At 38.6% G+C, this 22,196-nt stretch overlaps 1 pseudogene; it reads left to right on the top strand.

The window, feature by feature from the left end:
* The first annotated feature begins 14,749 nt into the window (after positions 1-14,749).
* The window catches only part of LOC142449324 (fructose-bisphosphate aldolase A pseudogene), a 117,391-nt pseudogene continuing 109,944 nt past the window's right edge, over positions 14,750-22,196 (top strand).

Below are 22,196 nucleotides of genomic sequence, written 5' to 3'. Positions count from 1 at the left end.
ATACAGTAAACAGTAACACCAGCGAGGTACTCCCACTCATGCACGGGAAACTGAAAGAGCAGCATTTTCCCAGGAACAATGAACAGCGGAAGGTAGAAAGAGGCAGTAAAGAAGGACAAATGGAAAACGAGTGACACGGCAAAGAAATGGGAAGAGGACTGTTACATGCCACGAAGGAAAGCATGTGCGCAGTTGCTGAGGAGAAAACATTTTCAACCAAATCGTTTTTTGGTTGAAAAAAATTGTTTTAAGTTTTTCAAAAAGTAACTTACATTGCAGCCTATTAAAAAAAATGAAACCCCATGCCATTGAATTGCTTCCAACTCCTAGAGATCCTGTAGGCTTTCTGGGAATGAAAATTGTTCTAGGAGCGGATCCCCCACGCTTCTCCTACAGAGACAACAAATGGGTTCGAACTGGCAGCTGTAAGGTTACCACTAGTCCAACACCTCACCCTCAGTGCCGCCACGGGTGTTTAGTTCAAGCCATAAGCTCTTCTTTTACCGCTTTTTTTCGTTCTTTTTCTCATGCAAACTGGAGATTGTACTAGTATCAGATGCTTAACAGGCCAAGTATTTTAAGAAAACGGATCATGATTCTGTAAACCAGAGGTACAGGTAGGACTCAGGCAAGGTCATAAATTATCTCAAAGACATTAAGTTGTTATTCACCCAGGGTATCTCCGGAAGACAGGCATATCAAATCCATTCTGACTCATGATAACACAAGTATTGAGAGTAGAGTTGTTCGACAGATTGTTTTAAGTCTAACATTTTAGAATTCTCCCATTTTATTTTATAAGCAGTACTTGTCTGGCCTGTTTGGAAAGCTCTCTGTCAGCTGAATGAGGCTTGCTTGCTTTCTGAGGATGATATCTGAAGAGGAAGCATTAGCGAAGGTGGACTACAGGACCTGCAGACCAAAGGTCTAGTTCATGCGTGGCTACTTCCTCCTGACATGAGTCTCTCCTGTCTGATGCATGAGACAAAGACTTCAGCAAGCTGATGTTGATCTTGCCATTCTCCAAAAGTTAGTTCCCACTGTCTGTTTAGGACAATATTTTTTTATGTCTTTAAAAAGTAGCTACAGAGAACGCTAACACTTATTTGATTCCTGTGACCTTCCCAAAGCTCATTCCCCAATATAATCCATCAATTTAGATAATATTTATTGGAAATGACCTTATTTCATTTTTCATGATCTAATAAACATGTCAGTTTATCTGAAGGTCTGAATTATAGATAATCCACTTCTCTAAAAGAAGGATAACATGTTTAATGATATAAAAAATGTAAATAAACACAACATGAAAAATCACCAGGAAGAAAAACCTTGCTGTCGTTGTTAAGCCTGCTCTGACTTTTGGAGCATCCATGTACAGCAGGAAAGGAGAGAATGTTGTACAATCTGTCCCTCGCCCATGCTCCTTGATAAATTTGACACCATTGCATGGCTATAGAAATAAAATTAGTGACCACTAATTCTAGACTCACTCTAGAGCAGTGGTTCTCAACCTTCCAAATGTTGCGACCGTTTAATACAGGTCCTCTTGTTGTGGTGACTCCCAACCATAAAATGATTTTTCGTTGCTACTTCATAACTGTAAGTTTGCTACTGTTATGACTCATAATGTAAATATCTGATATGCAGGATGTGTTTTAATTGTTACCAATTGAACATAATTAAAGCATAGTGATGAATCACAAAACAGTATGTAATTATATATGTGAACTATTTATTTCTAATGACAAATAAATGAAATTTTTGTCTTGAAGCATGTTGTAGCATGGGTAACGGTTTTCACACCTGGTACTCATATGTGGGCATATCTGCAGGTGGGTGGACCTGCCTGGAGACGGATAGAGGAGCAGTGTCTCGGTTCCTAAGAGCATCAAAAATATGTGTTTACTGATGGTCTTAGGCGACCTTTGTGAAAGGGTCATTTAACCCTCCAAAGAGGTCATCACCCACAGGTTGAGAAATGCACTCTAGACCCTTAATCTCTTTGTTGGAGACATTATTTTAAGCACAGAATTTTAATAAGCATTGCTATCTTGTTTTTCATTTAACATTAGATTAGAAGCAGCAAAATGAAAAAGCTGTTTAGGATTAATTATTTTAGGAGATACTCAGGAATAAAGAATGATGGTGTCTAACCTATCAAAACAAGGTGAAATAGAGAAAAAAACTCCAAATCATGTTGCATAGATAAGAAAAGAAATTATGTTTATAAATAATAATCAACTGAGTCATCAAAAGAATTTACATAAGTTCACACCAGTTAATTTGAGAAAATTATTTTAAATTTGCTTTAGAAAATTATATTTTTTAATTGAGCTTGTGAATTGGGTGGTTAATAGGAAAAAACATGGACATGTCTTGGCTCAACACAGTAAAGTATGTTTAGATACATAGATATTTTAAATCATAAAGTTTATATTCTATAAGTCTTATTACTATCTGCCATATGTCAAACACTTAGGAGTTCAATGGTTTTGTTTTGGGTTTGTTTTGTAGTTTTATTGGCACATCATCCACATAACATACAATTCCGTAGTTAAATCATATCAAGAATAATTGTACAATCACTACCACAATCAATTTTAGGACATTTTCTTCTTTTATTATTCACAGTTAAATTGCTCCTAGTATGAGTGGTGTAATCACCATCCATTCTAGTGCTCCCTCTCCCTTCCTGCATACAGTTTGCTCCCCCAGTCCCCTCACCTTCGCTATACCCCACGCCCTGCCCCTGCATCCCCTACAGACCCTTGCATCATTTATTATCTCTATGCATCCACTCCTTCTGTGCTTCACAAACTGGAAACCCAACAATAGAAAAAATGCAAAATAAAGTGATAAGCATAAAAAATAATATTACAAATTAAAAATACATATTTTGATTAAGAAAGAAAAGACTACCATCGGTATTTAACAATCCAGGGAAGAAATTTTTGTCATGGAACAAGCAAATACTTTCACTTAGAACAATTTCAGGTTGGGACTACAGAAAAGTCTGCTGACCAAGTATCAGGTGAGATGCAGCACAATCAATGTTACAGTGATCTCTATCTGAGAGTAAAACTGCTCAAGACCTTTGCTTGTGGCTAGAGGGGATGTTCATGAGCCTCAATCTGACTACACCCTGAAGATTGTTTTCATGCCTCCACTATCCTCCAGAGCACTCTGTAAACTGGTGTTCGCAATTTAACCTCAGATACTTTTCCTTTTGTCGTATTTGAATTTCATCCTTGTCATCTATGGATTTCACAAGCTGCTGTGCTTCTTCCGTGTAGATTTAGTTGACTTCTTACTTAAATGCTTGTTTGAATACAAGCCTGTAAGAACCCAGACACTAATCCAATGGGAAGCCAGGCACCATCTGCTCTGTTCACCACACCCTTTGTCCTGTAGCACCCTTCTCTTCAGTGATCATTTCATGAAGGTGGGTATCAAGCAGGGCCCTGATACCAGAGCTAATTGTTTATGGTTTGGGACTAGAGTTAACTGGGATCCCAGAATTCACCTGCTTGTCCATGGGATCTATACAACTCAAGTTCACTTTGACAGTCATATTATGACAAAATCACAACCCCATAAGACCAACTATGCCACCACCAACAGCAAACCAACCAGCAAACAAACAAACAAAACAAAAACAAGCTAAGTAAAGGCAAGAAAACAAAATTCCGTAGAAACAAAAAAGTAAAACATTTCCAATCATTCCTGGGGTATAAAGTAATTTCATTGAGAACATTATCAGTTATTCTAATGACAAAGCACTCTGGACACTGTCGGTCTGAGGAGCCTATTTAAGTACAATCCCACCATAAGCCATGACCCATGAGTTGTTGTTATACACCAACTATTCTCAACCTGGGGGTCGATTCACCCTTTCACAGGGGTTGCCAGATTCATTACAGTAGCAAAATTACAGTGATGAAGTAACAATGAAAATAAGTTTATGGTGGGGGGGGGGGTCACCAGAACATGAGGAACTGTATTCAAAGGTCACGGCATTCGGAAGGCTGAGAACCCCTGTTGCAGAGTTCAAACGACTACTCAACTGAGCTCTGTTCACCATCAGTATGGAGACTGGTTCCTGGAGAAACTTCCTAGATCAATTCTTCCAAGTTCAGAACCCTGCCCAACAGATCCAAACCTGTCATGTCACTGTAAGGGGGCCACCAAGGCACTAAAAATCTGGTGATTCTGAGTTCCTTTCCATTGGACACACACCAAGCTGGGAGGTCCCCCTCAAGTTCCAAAGATCACCGCCTCCACAACTCCAGGGTGACCACTCTCTGCTTCTTCTCCCATCTGAGTACCCCAGTCCTCAGTTCAAGGATGCAGGTAACTTGGATGTGGGCTTAGTCCGTTCAGCTGGGCCTCTATGAAAAGTCCTTCAGTATTGACTAAGATTCTATCCACTGTGTCTGATAGGATTGAAGATAATTGATCCATGTATACAATGTAAATATGTGAAATAATTAGATAATAAAATAGCATATTGATTAAGTCTTGCTATATTGATCAGAAGTATTTTGCTTTATAGAAAATACATTTAGAAGAGCTTAGAGAACTGAAAGTAAATATTGATTGGGTTGACAGGGACAACATATACAAACAATTAGTGCTAGCTACTTTCCTAGCACAGTAGGACTCTTAGTGGTGTTCTGGGTGGGGCATTGAGCTAATAACCATAAAGTGGGCAGTTCAAACCTGCCTTGGGAGAAAAATGAGGCTGTACACTGCAGTGCTGATTTCCTCTCTGAAACACCATATAAGGTCAGTTGGAGTCAGATGAGTCACGGTGACTCAGTGACAATGGGTTGGGTTCGGTTTAGGTTACCACAGATTAAGAATTCAATTATTTTAAAAAATACTAATACTATGACATCAACTTATAGTAGAGGGATGATACATGAAAATGATTCAAACCACTTTGTCCAAGAAATACACAGATTCTTTTACTATTAAAATTTCTCTTTTGCACGGCCAGTTTAGTCAGCACATCCCCAAACAAAGCAACACTAACACCATCAAATCTGTGAAAGCCAGAGAAGCTGCAAGGCAAGAACTTGTCACAGAAGGAAAACTCAAATATTTTTGACTAATAGCGACCGAGGCAGCAAGGGGTGAGGCTGCACCTTGTCAGAAGTAGAAATCATGTAAAACCCAGTCTGGAAGAGATTGCAGATCTGTAGCATTTCGGCTCTTTGAGGTCTCACTGTGCGAAGGCATGCCTATTATAATTGTGTACACACATGATAAAGAGCAAGTGAAAACGCTATTTATTGGCAGGGTGAATTTAAACAGCCTGCTTTTGTAAAGCTTTCAGTAATAAGGGGAACAAAAATTAGATCTGATTCACATTTATTCACTGCATAACCTAAATCTGATAGAAAAATAGGAAGCAGTGTGTGCTTAACATCCAGTTTAGCAAAGGCTAATGCAGAATCAAAACAGACAGTGCTGACTCTATGGTCTCTGATAAAGTGTGTCAAATTGCATCCTTAGGACTCTAGGATACTCTGCTATTGGTAAGTGAGGACAACAATCACCTGGAATATGGTCCCTCGTTGCTGCCTGCTCTTTCCTTCAGCTGATTGGCTTTCATTAAGGTCAATAATAGGCATGTTTCCTTCCGACACGTTCTCTGTAAAAGGAATTAAAAAGGAAATGGAAAGCTCTGGATTGTACTCAGAAAGAAAGGCACCGACATCCTGCTTCAATATTGAAACTAACAAATAATTCATTGAGTGAAACCCTTCTTCTGAGCATTAGGTGCATTGTACAATCTGTCCAACAACTCTAGACAGTACATTCTCTTACTGCTCTTATCTCTCAAATGGGCAGGTATGACCTGGAGGTTTTAAGTTTCTTGCCAAAGATCCCAAAGTTAAAGAGTAGAATAAAGCCATGCAAAATTTTTTCAAAGCTGATGTCCACAGCCATTAAACTACACTGCTTCTCTGATGTGTTTGAAAGCTCCTACTTTAGCCAGTCAAGTTAATGCTTTATAATAATGATTGTTAAAATGAATACAAACCAGTAATGGATGCATACTCTTAGATTCTTAGAGAATAAAGGATAATTTTATGGCAGAAGAGATTTAGAAACCCTTCATATATTTCCTAGTGGTGTAAACGAATGCTTGCTTAATGCAGTATTTCTCAGGGACGTGTGCTAACAGGGTGGCTTCTCTCCTCGACCAAAGACAGATCTCTGCACTTAACAATTCCATGAAAATCTCTGATTATTCTTCTGGCATGCCCTTTCCTTGGCTCCCAGACAGAGCTCATAAAACCCTGCTGGAATAAGGAAAGTGAAATGAAAATAACACATTGTCTATTTAGTGCCCCACATTATGTGTTGTCCAGTTCACAGCTGCTCCTTTGCAAAGCTGTGTCTCCCCTCCAAGGACGCAACTAAATGGAGAGAACACAGTCGTGGAGCTCCCTGTTCCCATTTGTGCTCTTGATGAGTGGAATTGTCATCACCGAAGAGCCTGCAAATAGAAACACTCATAAAACAATCAACACAGATGATGTGCCAAACACACTACCCAATCAAGTCCATGTTCACTTATTTCAGAATCCCTGTATCTCTTTTTCCGCAACTGGAAAAGTAAAGTTTCAAATATCATTTCATGCTATCTACTGAAAGTTGTGAAAATGAATATGTATAATACTCATTATCCCTTCATCTATGAAGTCTTGACTCGCCTAGTATCTAACCACCAGATACTGGTGCATTAGCCGGACCATATCTAAGCAAATGGCCCCTTAAGAGAGAACAGGGCCTTCTTTAAGAAATGTATTTGAAGCAGTGGGAAGATTTAATTCCAGGACATTCCCCACTGCTGGGAAGAAAATAACCCAGTAGACACCATGAGTTCAGTCTTGTGAGATCCTGAGCAGTGGACACAAATAAATGGCAGTTACACTTCTCCTATCACATCTAGCGAGGTGCCCAACTGTGCTCATGAGGTGTTGATGGGATCAGGTATCAAAAGACACACAACAAACAATTAGATTGATGTGTAAGAGTGATGCTGGAATGGAGACACAAAGCCCATCCCTAGACAATTGGACATCCCCCCACAGAAGGGTTACAAGGAAAGGACAATTCAACCAGGGTGCAGTATAGCACCACGAGACACACACCGTTCCCCTAGTGCCTGAATGCTTCCTTACCACAAACACCCACCACTACCATGACCCAGTACTACCTTACAAATCTGGCTAGACAGGAGCACACACATTGGTACAGACAAGAACTCTCGACACATGGAATTCAGGACAGATAAACCTCTCAGGAAAAGTAGAGGGAGTAGCAATATCATGAGGGGAGGGGGCTGATGGAGATGTGGGGTAGAGGGGAAGGGAGAAAAGGGAGAACCCATCACAAGGTTAATGACAGAAATGTGGGTGAAGGGAGATGATGGACAGTGTAAGACACAAAATAAAAACAATAATATGTAATTGATCAATGATTCACAAGGGTGGGGGTGGGTGGGGAGAGGAGCTAATACCAAGGGCTCAAAAAGAAAGAAAATGTTTTGGAACTATTGTTGGCAACATATGTACAGGTATGTTTAACACAATTGAATGTTGGATTGTTATACAATTTGTAAGAGCCCCCAATGAAATGATTAATAAAAAATAATTTAAAAAAACAAACAAAAAGAGAGTGGTGCACAACCAAGGTATATAACCTGGCAAATGTTCTCAACATTATAAATTGGAAGAACTAAATGTTAAATAATACAACATCTCCAGTTTGTATCTGCAAGCCTCTCGGGACATACTGCGCACTTATTCATGCTGAGATAGAGGACTACCACTGGCCTATCAGCTAATCCCACTGTAAAGGCTTGTGTGTTGCCGTGATGCTGGAAGTTATGTCATGGTACTTCAAATACCAGCAGGCAAAGTTTCCAGACTAAGAAAACTTTGAATAAGAAATGGACTGTCTACTTCGGAGGAATTTGCCACTGAAAATCTTAGGAATGGCGGTAAAACATTGGTAGATTGACTGACCAAAGATGAACCTGTTAAGGTCAGAAGACACTCAAAATGTTACTCAGAAATAGCTGCCTTCTCAAAGAATAATTGACCATCATAATGTGAGTGGAGTAAAATTTCCAGGATTTTTATTTACTAATGAAAAGAAATGGTTACAAACATCTGTGAATAATTGGAACCTGAAATGTATGAAATGTGACTTACAAAGTTTGCATGCTGTTGAAAATGAAATATAACGTAACTATTGGTAAGCCTGTGTATAGGAGAGCTGAAATGGATTAATATTGGTCATTTTTAATCTGACAATTATATTGAATGGCAAATTCAAATAAATAGCATCACATTCATCTTTAAAAACAACCGTTGAAGACCAATTTTGAGGTGCAATGTCGTCTGATATCAGATAATATCTATACACATGCAAGGTAATTCAGTTCATATAACTATTATTCAAATTCACGCACCAAGCCCGAAACCTAGTGATGAAGAAATTGAGGAATTCTACCAATGTCTTCAGTCTGCAGTCGATCAAACATGAAATCAATAAACATTGATAATTATCTCTGATTAGAGAGCAAAACTTGGAAGCAAAGAAGAAAGAACGACTGCGGAATGGCGTAGCCTTTGTGATCAAATGAAGCAGGGGCTGTGTGACAGGATTTTGCAGGACAAATTATTTCCATTGCAAATACTTTTTTCTCAACAAAATAAATGGTGCCTGTGTAAAAGAATATCGCTAAGTAGGATACATGGGAATCAAATTGACTATCTTTGTGGGAAGAGAAATTTGTGACTGGGAAATTCAATCTCTTCAGTCAAAATGATGTCAGAGACTGGTTGTGGAATAAAGCAATAACGTCTCATACATAGGTTCAGATTGAAGCTGAAGAAATTTTAAGTGGGTCTATTTACAAGTATGACCCACAAAGTTTGGGTGTTGTTAAAAATGAAATATCATCCAAAATACTCCCTTGAACATATGTCACTTGAATTTTGAGAACATCTCAAGAAAATACTTGATACATGAAGCATGAATGGCAGCAGACCAGACAAATCATGGGATGAGAACACCATACATGAGGAAATGAAGCATCATTAGAAAGACAGGAGAGAGAGAGAGAGAGAGAGAGAGAGAGAGAGAGAGAGAGAGAGAGAGAGAGAGAGAGAGAGAGAGATCAAAATGGATGTGAGAGGAGACTTGAAACTTGTTCTTGAACCTCAAGTACTAAAGCAAATGGAAGAAATTATGAAGTAAAAGAATTCAACAGAAAATTTCAAAGGGAAGCTTGAGAAGACCTGGAAATGTGCAAAGATCCAGAGGGAGAAAGCCAAAGAAGGAATAGCAAGCTTATCCTGCCTCAAGCTGAAGGAAATGAAGAAAAAACTCAAGCCCTGCGGTCCAGTCATGAAGAATTCTATGGGCAGAACACTGACTCCTGCAGGGTGCTTCAGAAGACAAAGGCAGGAATACACACTCACTGCACCACAGAGAAATATCAGACATTCAACTCCTTCGAGAGGCAGCCTAGAATCAAGAACCAGGGGCACTAAAGGAAGGAGTCCAATTTTTATTCATGAATAGAATGAAAAATGAAGCAACGAAGCTCTAGGAATTGATGGAATGCCAATTGAAATATTTCAACAAGCTGATGAAGCACAGAAAACATTTCCACTTGAAGGAAAGAAGACCTCACAGAATTTGGAAATGATTGAGCAATCTCAAGTACAAGCAAAATTTTGCTGAAGATAATTCAAAATTGATTGCAGAAGTACATCGACAAGGAGATGTGAGGAATACGAGCCAGATTCCGAAGAGCATGCATGAGAGGATTATTATTGCTGCTGTCTGATGCGTCTGGGCTGAAAGCAGAGACTGTCAGAAAGACGTTTTCTTTTCTTGTGTTTTATGCAAAGTTGTGAGGCTGTGTGGACCATACAAACGATGAGTCACATTGGGGGGAAAGGGAAATACAGAGCCTTCACTGTGTTTATGCAGGGCTTGTACATGGGCCATATGAACAGAACAAGGGAATCCTACACAGTTCAAAGTGGGGAGACCATGAATCCCTCTGATCATAGTTGAGGGGTGTGAACAGCTCAGTTATCTGACAGAGGGCATTGTAAAGTCAATTATGTAGTTTGGTCAAAATTTAATATAATTTACCTCCCTTTAAACTCATTTTAAAGCTGCTTAAATTTTTTAAAGGGTGGAGGGACAGAAAAGGCACGTGGATTAATCCCTGGGAAAACCCCTCTGACCAGGGGTATGAGTCACCTTGCTATAACATGCAGAATGCACGGGAGAGTGGTTTGTTGCAGATGCAGTTAAGTTAAAATTTAGCATGGTATCATTGGATCTTCTGTCTGATCCATTTAAAATTAATTTAGTTTTTTTATTACATCTGCTTTCTTTTCATTTGAGGTTTTTAATCTGTTTTACTTTCCTGCTCCCGTTAGTTTTTGTTGTTATTCTTTTGTTTTTTAAAATGTGTTTCTGTGTAGGAAGTCCAGGATAGGTAAATCTATAGAAACAGTAACTGGATTGATGGTCCCTTGGGGGTATGGCAGGGGAGACGGGAGAAATGGGGAGCTAATAATGATGAGTAGCCGACTGAAGAAACTCTTCGAAACTGACTGGGGTGATGATGGTACAATGCCTCTTGATGTGACTGAACTACTGAATTGTATGATATGTGAACTGTTTGCCAATAAAACTGATTTAAAAATTTTAAAGACCAAAATAGGTGTGCCAACATTCTGTCCTTTCACCACCCTCGTTCAATATGTATGATGAGCAAATAATCAGAGAAAGTAGAATGAAGCATCGGGATAAGAGGAAGGCTTTTAACAGCCTTCAAAATGCACGTGGCACAGTCTTGCTTCCTGAACGTGGGCTGATGACGATCAGACAGTCTGTGTTATAACACAATGTAAAGGGATCCAAAATCCTCCCAATGGATGGACAGACAGCATCATGATTAACAGAGAAAAGACTGGGGTTGTCGAGGGTAACGTTTTGCTTGGCTCCACATTCAATGCTAATGGAAATGAGCAGTCAAGAAATCAAATATAGCACGTAAGAAATAAAATATGGCACGTCACAAATCTACTTCACAAGACATCTTGAAAGTATCGAATGGCAAGGGATCACTGGGAGGACAAGAACAAGATAGTGGGGACAAAATATCTGAAATAAGCAATTAGTGGCACATATTTATAGGTATATGGTATTTGGATGTTAATATCAATGGTTCATTTTTAATTTATTCTAACATAGTTTGCCTTACGATAGTCCTTTTTTTCTGGACTATTACTGGAGCAAAGAAATAACACTTCATGTTAGTGAAAAGAAAGACATCCCTTCATAGAGCAGTACATTAGCTGTCAGCTAAGGATGAGTTTTTGGGGGGATGTGCACTGTTAAGTACTAGACTACGAGCCAACCGACTGGTGAGGGTTCAAACACACATAAATCCCCTTGGAAGACAAATCTGACCATCTGCTTCTGAAAGGTCACAGCCGTAGAGACCCTATTGTTTTCACACGGTTGCTCTAAATCGCTACAGATTCAAAGGCAATCAACAATTTAGGCTAACATTATTAGGTTTTTTAATAACAATGAATTTTTTGTCAAAAATGTTGAACTCTTGACACATCCCAATTTTTTAAAAAAATTAACTCTTGCCTCATTCCAAAAACTCATAGGATTTTTCTTTCCATAATGTAGACAATAGACAACCCCACTTTAGACCACCTTTTACTGTCACATTCCTCTCTGCTTACCTGCTTATGCGCGTTCTCCTCCCTCAGGTAAATATTTGGTGGAATATTAAATTACTTATTGTCCTAACTAAAAAGTAAAGTATTTCATAATACTTATCAAGTCCAATAATTGATTCAAAAGGGAATTCAGGGGTGAGAATTTCAATTTCCTCTAAAGGAAACACCATGTTTGGAATCTTTACTAGCTGTCTCTATGTTATTAACAACCCTACTTATATGTGACAGACAAGTAATAATGTGGCCATCTATCTCCAAGACAGCAGAGCTGAATATATTTCTAACTTTATAAATGAATTTTAAAAGCCCTACAGACAAATTTCATTAAACTAAAGAATGGAAATTTGGTAGATGGAGTCTTTGGATTTTATTGATGAATAAATCTTTACTTTGCTACAGCAGCTAATAAGGACCGTGAAGGTTAAATAAGTAAAATGAACATTTCCTGTGTATTCAGCATCATAGTCTCTGAAGGAGTGGAGGTGTATGGAACATTTTCAGGATGACTACACTCATACCCTCTTAAATAAGCCGGAGAGAAGAAACAATTTATACTGCCCAGTAGGACAGAATTTCAATCATGGAGGGATCTTGATCTTCCACAAGTGAAGTCCAACAGGGTGCTCAACTGTTCCCTCATCGATCCTGCTCGGTAAATGAGGAAGGTCAGCAAAATATGATCTTTGGAATCTCATCTTAACCAAATACATTTGAATATTGAACATATAGGTATTCTAGGGAGTTGGGCAAAACAAACAGATGGATTACTAAAAACAGAGCTCTTTCTTGATGTGCTGTAGACATTATTTTCAGTAACAGCTCCAAAGAGTCATTAAAAGCCAGACTACTGGTCTCCAGAACCACGTGAAAAATATTGAAATACATCTCCAAATGAAATCTCAAAGATCCATTCCAGATGTCTAAGACTCAAGTTGATTTTTCTTTTCAGTTTATCTCCCAGGATTGCTCCATGTTTCAGTTTTTTGAAAAAACATATAGTGTATATGTTTTACACTTATATTTCTCTATAATACATATGTTTTCTATTTCTATCTAATGTGTGTAGACACACACACAAAGATGTTGTTGATCTTTCATAAAGGTCTTGATGCAGCCAAAGGAGACCAGCTGTCATAATGGGCTCTTCACTGAGGCACTAACCACAGGTCAGTAGTTCAAACCCATCAGCCACTCTGGGGAGAATGACAAGAAAATCTTTACTTTCATAGAGATTTAAAGATCTGGAAACCAAAACGTTAACTTCCACCCTCCCCTCTCAGGTGGCTCCGAGTCAGAATCAACCGATGGCAGGGAGGTTGGTTTGGAGATTTGTTGCACCCTTGAGTTACTTAGGAAGATCCATCAACACTCTTGGCATGAGGGTTGTGTGCACAAGGAATTGACAGAGCATTAACTAACTTTAGTGTCAAAAAATTTTCTACTCTAATGACCAACTTAGAAAGACTACCTAATATAACTTGCTCCAATGAACAGTAGTGAATTATTATAATTGGGATGTAAACCAAACAATAAATGTAAACAACCAATACTAATCAGCTGTAATAAGACTACCACGTGTTTAGCTTTCTGGAAACTATGTTTCAAAACATTATGGACATTCAAATTCAGGAACTGCTGATGAGAAGCATCTGTGATAGATATTCTCATACCCAAAATATATACTGTGCATCAAAATGCACTTACCTTCCATTGCTATAGCACCATTTATTAATTAATCCATTCTTTAGAGAATTCTATAGTGTCCAAAATCCTGTAAGAGGCCTTGAAACTACTAGACCAAGATGAAAAATACCACAGGTCCTTCCCTTACTATTTTCAGTCTTATGAAACATTCAACACCAATGCTTCAATTCAACAAATTACTTTCTCTTTTCAACATATATAGATCAATAGATATATCCACGGAAACTGGAACTGTAGTATGTGTAATATCCTGACTATGTTAGTCTGGGTAGACTAGAAAAACAAATCTATAGACACTCATGTATATAAGAAAGAGGTTCATATATAAGAGCAAATGAATATTGAGGAAAAAGTCCAGCCCAGTCTAGATCAAGTCCATAAGTCCAATATTAACCCATTATGTCTGATACCAATCTATAAAGTCCTCTTCAGACTCATGAAACACATGCAATGACACCAAATGCAGGACAATCACAAGTCAGTGGGTTGGAAATCTTGTGGATCCAGTGGCATTGCAAGCATCTCAGCGCTGGCAGGGGTCTCTATGTGACTTCTCTGGCTCTAGAGGTATGGTTGCATCAGGGTAGGTCCGTATGGCTTCTCCAGCTCAGGGTGCTAGCGTAATTCCATGTGTCTTGTCAACTGCAATGTCTCCCAGGGAGTGACCAGAGAGAGAGTATCTCCCACCTTCCAAGGAGGAAATCCAGGAATTCCCAGAATCCTTAGGGGAAAGCCATGTCCGCATGAAGGTCTCATTGGCTATATTCTGATTGACAGCCAGACTCCATCCTTACACTTTAATCCCCCTTTTGACACCAGATGATGCACACTGACACTATAGCTGGAGCAAATGGAGACAGCAAATATGGACCAGCTAATATTTACCCAGTGACCTTAAGAACAATAGATGTCATTTTGCAGGCAGGAAAATTAATCTTCAGATGGAGTAAGTAGCTTGTCCACAGTTACACAGAAAATGGTTAACTAATCTGGAACGAAAGCCTCACTCTATAGATCAGGGAGAGCTCAAAGTGGTATTGTTTATAGCCTCTTGCGATGGCTATATGTCCATTTTATGAGAAAATACATTGGATTAAAATGAAATTAGTTACCAAGCCAAAAGGTAAAATTACTGGGAAAAAAGACAGGAAACAAACTGCGGAGCAGACCAGAGCGTTCGCGTAGCAGGAAATCACACGCAGTGCAGTTTCCGTCCCATGGTTTCCAGGTCGTGTATGGTACTTCCTGCCATGCCCGGACGCTCAGAAAGACTTAGAAAACCCAGCACCGAAAGAGACCGCTGCAGGTCCCAGGATGATGAATTCACTGAAAGAGCAGCGATCAGGGAAGGCAACTGCTGTCTGAAAGGGGTTCTTGGCAATAACACTCCAAGCCCCAGCCACCCCGGGGAAGGATTTGGAAAGGAAACGAAAAGTGAGTTGAATTTAAAGCAAAAGACACCGCTGATTGAAAGATTAAACTAAACAATGAAATAACTGGAAAGATTAAAATAAACAATGAAATAACTGGAAGATACGGCAAGACGTAACTGCTGGTAAAGGAGACACTGATTCTAAGGTATATCCAGGAATAACACAACTGAAAATGATAAGAAGTCCTGGTGGTTGAGTATCTGACTTCAGCTGAAGGAAGGTCAGTGGCTGGCACCCACCAGCACCCTCATAAGGAAGCTAGTTCTGCCTTGTCCAAAGGACTTTCAGAGTTGACTGGACAGAGCAAAATGTCGTACAAAATGATGTGTAATTTTCCTTTGTAGTAAGAAAATGTTTACTCATATTCTGCATCTTGGATGATCTCATCCGTAAAATGTTGTGGAATGGCATTTAAATTTTGCTTCAAATGGAAGTAGGGTTCTATTTATTTAAAACCCATTTTCAAAATTCTTTTAAAAGTAATTACAGGAAATTATCTGCCTTTGTATCTCGCTGGCTGACACATCATATCAATCATCTAATGTGTCACTTCTGATCAAGCCTATGTAATCCTATTACACGACAGGAACTGACAATCATAAATAGACATGATAACCTAATTTGAGAAACTTAGACAAAAGCATTTTCTTTTAAATACAACTTAAAAAACACCAGAAAAATTCTACAGAGTTGGTGTATTATTTGACTTTGAAAAATATTTGTCACATCATTTTTCAAAGTTGAAAGTATTTTTAAATTCTGACACTTTAGATATAAACTTATAAAAATGTATACCATAATCTATTTAATAGCAAAAAGTTTTAAAAATCTGTGATTATTTGACTCAATATTTACTTGGTTCACTGATTAGAGTCTGTAATTAATTTTACATTTAAAAATAAATGTATTCATAATTTTTGAAAATTAAATGCTGAAATAATTTTATACACTTTTTTCAATAGGGGATAATCAATTATTTTTATCCATTCAATATACACTGTTTATTTTGTAGGATATAATCAGTATTAGAGTTTATGTCACCTCTGTTCCACGGCCCAGAGATTCTTCGGAATAATGTTTGGTCATTGGCAGTTATGCTACTCTTTAATAAGACTCATTAACTCTGTTAATTTTATACTTATATTCTGATAATTTTTCCACTTATGAGCTTTAGATTTAGCACTATAATATCAAGAATTATTGAAAAGATTACAATTTGACTATACTGATGGGGTTTGGGTCTCACCTCCATACTCCCCCTCATTCACATTGATATGAACTTTTGTTCTGGGTTTTTCATGCCAGATACCTGATCCTATTGACACCTCATTATCACAAAAGCTGATGTGCTTCTTCCAAGTGGACTTTGTTGCTTCTCAGCTAGAGGGCTGCTTGTTTATCCTCAAGGCTCTAAAACCCAAGATGTTATATCTTTTGACAACCAAGCACCATCAGGTTTCCTCACCACATTTGCTTATGTCCCCATTTTGTCGTCAGTGATTGTGTTGGGAAGATGAGCATCACAGAATGCCGGGTTATTAAAACAAAGTGTTCTTGCATTGATGGAATACTTGAGCAGAGACCCTATGTCTGCCTGCTACCTTAATACTTAACATATAATTATATGTACATAGACCTATTTCCCTATTGTTATACATAAATATTTATACATATGTGCATGTCTGTATTTAGACCTCTATAAATGCCCTTTGCCTCCTATTTCTTTCCTGCATTTCCCTTTACTGTCCTCTTGTCCGACTATCATGTTCAGCCTTCATTCAGGTTTCAGTAATTCCTCTTGGTAACATTGTCCTTGATCAAGCCTTATCAGGCATCCTACACCTTCCTCATCATCAATTCTACCTTACAAATCCGGCTAGACCAGAGGATGTATACAGGTACAGATAAGAGCTAGAAACACAGGGAATCAAGGACAGATAAACCCCTCAGGACCAATGACGAGAGTAGCGATAACAGGAGGGTAAGGAAAAGATGGGAGGAGAAAGGGGGAATTTATCACAATGATCTACATATAATTCCCTCCCAGGAGGATGCAGAACAGAAAAGAAGGGAGATATCAGTTAATGTTAGACATGAAAAAAAAGATAAATTATCAAGGGTTCATGAGGGGGGTGGGGGGTAGGAAGAAGAGCCAATACTGAGGGCTCAAGTAGAAAGAAAATACACAATGAATGTGTGGATGGATTGTGATAAGAGCTGTACAAGCCCCCAGTATAATGATGTAAAATAAATAAATAAGTATAATCAGAAATAAAATGATTATACTAGGTTAGTCCAAATTAGTCCAAGAAAGCTGCTGCTGCTGCTGCTGTTTGTTCTTGTTCTTCTTTTAACAGGTAATGAATTTCTCTTGGAAGATATATGGAGACTTTAGACAGATACTTCCCACCTAATGATTGATCCTCAGGATGCATGGATTCATTGCAACAAACACCCCAAAAATTCAAATCCTATGATCTATTGGAGAGGTTTATAAATTGTTATTATTTTCGGTTCCCCTGAAATTAGCTCTGACTCAAAGTGACCTTGTGTAACAGAATAGCAATATATACTCAGTATAAGCCATTCCAAATATCAGCCAAGGCACCTAATTTTACCACAAAAACTGCATTATAAATGTGCTCAAAAACTCGTCTTATACAGGAGTATGTAGGTAGTCCATGGTCCTGCCCCCACTATTTTCATGATCTTTGATATATGTCCGTCTTTTTTTGTGACACTTAAGATAGACACGTGTGATCTATCTTAAGGGATTTCATCACTGTCTCTGAAACTCTACATTACCAACAAGGATGTTTTCTTTCTAGAAACTGGTCTTTCTTAAGGATCTATCCAAAGTAAGCAGATGGTGACTCCCCATTTTCGCTTGCAAGGAGTACTAGCAATTTGGGTTGCTTTTGTGGCTAGCTGCTTTGGAGTGGATGGTCCTGTGCAGGGCCTCCTAGCAGACCCACCCCCCAGGGTTTTCTGGACCACAATCTCCAGAGAAGCAGATCCTTAGGTATGTCTCCCAGGGAGCCACCTGATGGATTCCAACACCCAGGCTTTCCTTTAGCTGTTGAGTGCTTAGGTAACTTAGGTAACGCACCGACCCATCACTGCCTCTATAGGGTTTCTGAGGCTGTACATTTTTACAGGCACTTAAAAGAATAGACAGCCTCATTTTTCTCTTGAGGACTGGCAGATGGATTTGAACCAATGAAAGTTAACAATCAACACTTACCTTGAGTGCTTAATTAGCACAATATTAAATTGGCAAGCATGATCTCTAGATTCAATAAAATTTTGTTTCAATATTTTATAATACAATTACTTTTCAGACAACTGACAATTCATGATCCAAATCTAATTTAAATTTCAACTGCATTTAGAGCTATCAATGCAAATAACTCATGTGATATGATAGGTCAAAAGATATTTTTTATGCTTACATGAAAACAATATTCCAGCAATGACAGCTATCTCCTCAAACGACAGCTATAGAGGGCAAAATGTTTGTTTTTGTTTTGTTTTTCTGACATTGATTATTAGTCATTCCTGGATTTCAGAAACGTTAAAATGTGGAGAAATCATCCATTTGAAAACAATAGAAATGATCATTCATGAGTTTGTACTGCAGCCAATTGCAAAATAAATATTGAAAAAGATCAATATTTTTCCTATATATCAGTATTAAAAACAGTCATTTTTCCCTTTTGTGTTTGCTACGAAATGGATTCTGAAAACTGGTACAAAAATCTTGGCGCTTTCTGACTAGTTTCAGAATCATAAAATTTTCTTGTAATTAATTGATACAATTATTTTCTGACATGACAACAAAATCATGATTTAAATCTTTGGCTTATGAATCCTGCTAAATACTTCACACATCTCATTTCTTCCTGCAGCAACTCTTATTGTAGTTGAACTTCTTAAGAGAAATGTGGGAAAGATGAGTTTAAGAAGTTAACAGAGTTCTTCTTTAAAAGACGATATGTTTATGAAGAGCCAGAATTGAGATTTTTTTTCTTTTCTTTTTAAAATAAATGTCACCTAGAGTTCTCAAACCTTACATTTATTCCCTTTGGATTCTGGAGGTCAAATAGTCTTTAACACTATATTGATGCAATGAAAAATTATCTCAAGAAAAGTGGCTGGAAGAAGCTTTTATCATGATTTAACAATGGATTCTATTACTGGCTAGCTGTGTTTTCGTTTCATAAGACTGACATTTTTATCTCTTCTAGAAAAAGTCAAACTACATGAAATTTGATTTTGATACTCTTCAGTTACTTCTTTGAAACATTGAAACTATCAGAGCTTTCTGTGGCCATGAGCTAGAATTAGAAACCTGTGAGGAACATTTACATTTTTTAGTACCCTTTTTAAGAAGAGCTGGATATTAAAGGGAGACAAATAGGGCTTCCCACACCTTTGAAGAGTTCCAGTCTCAGAAAGTCACAGGAGTACATCGACCCTGCCCCGCAGGAGTGCTATAAGTGGACATGGACATGCTGGCTGAGTTTTGTTGTTGTTGTTTTGGATCGGTTAAGCTATTCAGCTGCTAATTAAAATGCTGTTTGTTCTTATTCATCTGGAGGCACCTTGGAGTAAAGGCCTGGCGGTCTATTTCATACGGGTCACAGTGAAAATTCTACGTGCAGTCCTACTGGATGGCAAGGGTTGCTTTTGGTTTTTGTCTAATTGCCCCTTAAGGATCTGAATCTGATCATTCATCTCTAATAGTCATAACCAAATAAATTTAAGCATGGCAAAGAAAACCCCATCGACATGACACCTATCGGGTAAAACACAGTCCTTAGTAAAGATAATGCACAGATCTCTAAATGAAGAAAACTGAAACAGAGAAAAGGTGGATAAAAAGAACTCTTGAATTAAATTAAGAAGCTCTACAAACTGCCTACAACTTTTAACTAGGTGAACGTTCAGATTGGCACTATTATTGTCTACATTTCTTCCTGTAAAGAAAAATTTATTAAGCCTTTTTTTTGACCCAAACTAAATGATTGAATCAGGTAGTTAAACTGGTCTTTTACTTGCCTATTTGGCTGGGACTAAGTGCTTGCGTCGCTGAGTCAATGCAAACTTCTAACAAACGCCTGCTCTCTGGTGATGCTAATTGCTAGAAACTATACAAATGGAAGTAATTCTCTCTCCATGACCAAGTTAGGATGTTTAGGAAATGCACATGTAAGGATAGCATGGAGGCAGTGTGTGATCTCTAACATCACTGAAAAGAAAGTAAATCTAACTCAACATCAGCCCAAGGTTGATTCTGATAAGGTAGAAATCAGACATGCCTTTATACCAAATTCTGGGACTGACTGTCCCTCCCAATGTACTCTCTGATTCACTGCTGAGTTCAAATGTTTATTGCAATGACCACACGGAATTCTAAGACAATACTCATGATTATGGGGTTTATTATCAGGATAAAAGATGCTCAGGATATAGTTCTCCCCAGTGTAGAGTACTTCTTCCACTCAAGCCCAAAGACAAAGGCAAACCTCTCTCTGGTCCTCAGCCTCTCAGGCCCTTGGCCTCTTGCCATCAGCCCTACTCTGGCAATGCCACAAAGCTCAGTTAGCACTGTTGATACATGTCCAAAGGGTACACCACTCCACCATATGCCTGAAGGCTCTAACTCCGTATAGGCCTGAAGGATCTAACTCCGTAAGTCCACAATTTTAGCTCCCCTTATTAACTGTCTCTCACAGACTCTGCGAGTCAGCCTCCTGAGCAGGCACACAGATTTACTTGCTCCAGGAGTTGGGAAGTTCATTGTTCTGTCTGATACTCTGGGTCTTGGTTCTATTGCCCCCATCAGTGTTTCTCCTCTGGTCCGCTTCTGGAGTCACAAGTCTTGTCTTCTAAACCACAGAGGTTGAGTGTGCAGGATCTCAGCATCTAGCCCATGCTCCTGTCCTTATTTATCTGTCTTGATGGGTAAAAAATTCTCCTGTTCTAGCTCCTGAAATGGCCCTATTTGAGGGTTCTATATACCCTATATCCACGGTTCTCAACCTGTGAGTTGTGACCCTTTTCGGGGTCGAACGACCCTTTCACATGGGCTGCCCAATTCATAACAGTAGCAAAACGACAGTGATGAAGTAACAACAAAAATAATGTTATGATTGGGGGGGTCACCACCACATGAGGAGCTGTATTGAAGGTGGGGGCATTAGGAAGATTGAGAGCCCCTTCCCTACAGGCCTGGCTCCACCCAGTTATTTGGGGAGAGTTACAAAGACTGATGAGAATGAGTCATATCCAGTAATTCACTGCACCACAGCTTTAAAGAAGGAAATCTTGACCAAGCAGTCTTTTGTATAAAGTGACCAAAATGTAATTGCTTCGTGACAAAGATGTGATTAAAAAAAAATGCCTGTAAGTGTCTTCCTGCTGACCTTATCTAACCTTCCCCAGCTCATTCAGAAAATATATTTATAACAAGGTGCTGCAGAGAAATGAGCACTGGGGCAAGATTACATTTATCACACTCGTGCAACATCTGGCTAAAACTATGTAAACATCTACCATCGATAGCTTATGATCTCACCTGGAAGCTGTGGGGCTGTGATTGTCATTAGTTTTAGAATACAATCACAATTTTCCTCCTATCCAATTCGCCAATCAAATTCCACCCCCTACCCCTAACCCCTCCTCCTCCTGACCTCCACCAGAGACTGGCCAATCAAATGAATCAAAAGAGCATGAGCCATGTATGGCTTTATGAGGGGCTTTCAGTTGGAGTCCTCTGTTCTTACATGTGGATAAGTCCTTCCTGCCCCTAGATCCATTTGCTTCCCTTGGCTTTCTGAATAAATCTTTTTAGTCTCATTTGAAGGATGGCGTGGAATTCTTTTTTTTTTCCTACAGTGCTCTTCGATTCCAGTCCATTTTCAAAACATGCAATATTGAATTACATATTTTTATCGCTTTATCCACATACTGGCAAGTCAATGCAGACTTTATTGGATTTAAATTGCTGGCGAAATTGCCTCTTTCTCACACTAATTAGCTGCACTCTTAGCAGCTTAGTAGAAATGGCTCTTAAGCCCATATCTCCCTGCAGAACTTGGAACACCAAAACAAAAGCATCCAGATTTCGTTTAAAAGTAAATTAAAATACAAAGTGATTTTCCTTTACCACTCCACAAGCGCCATTCAAAACCCTTGAAAGACTTTATACTTAGAAGTCTTTAGGCCTAGATTGTCCTCATTTGCC

This window comes from Tenrec ecaudatus, chromosome 5, assembly GCF_050624435.1.
Source record: "Tenrec ecaudatus isolate mTenEca1 chromosome 5, mTenEca1.hap1, whole genome shotgun sequence".
Lineage (NCBI taxonomy): Eukaryota > Metazoa > Chordata > Mammalia > Afrosoricida > Tenrecidae > Tenrec > Tenrec ecaudatus.
The sequence above is the reverse complement of the archived record's forward strand: the minus strand, read 5'-3'. Positions and strand labels throughout refer to the sequence as shown.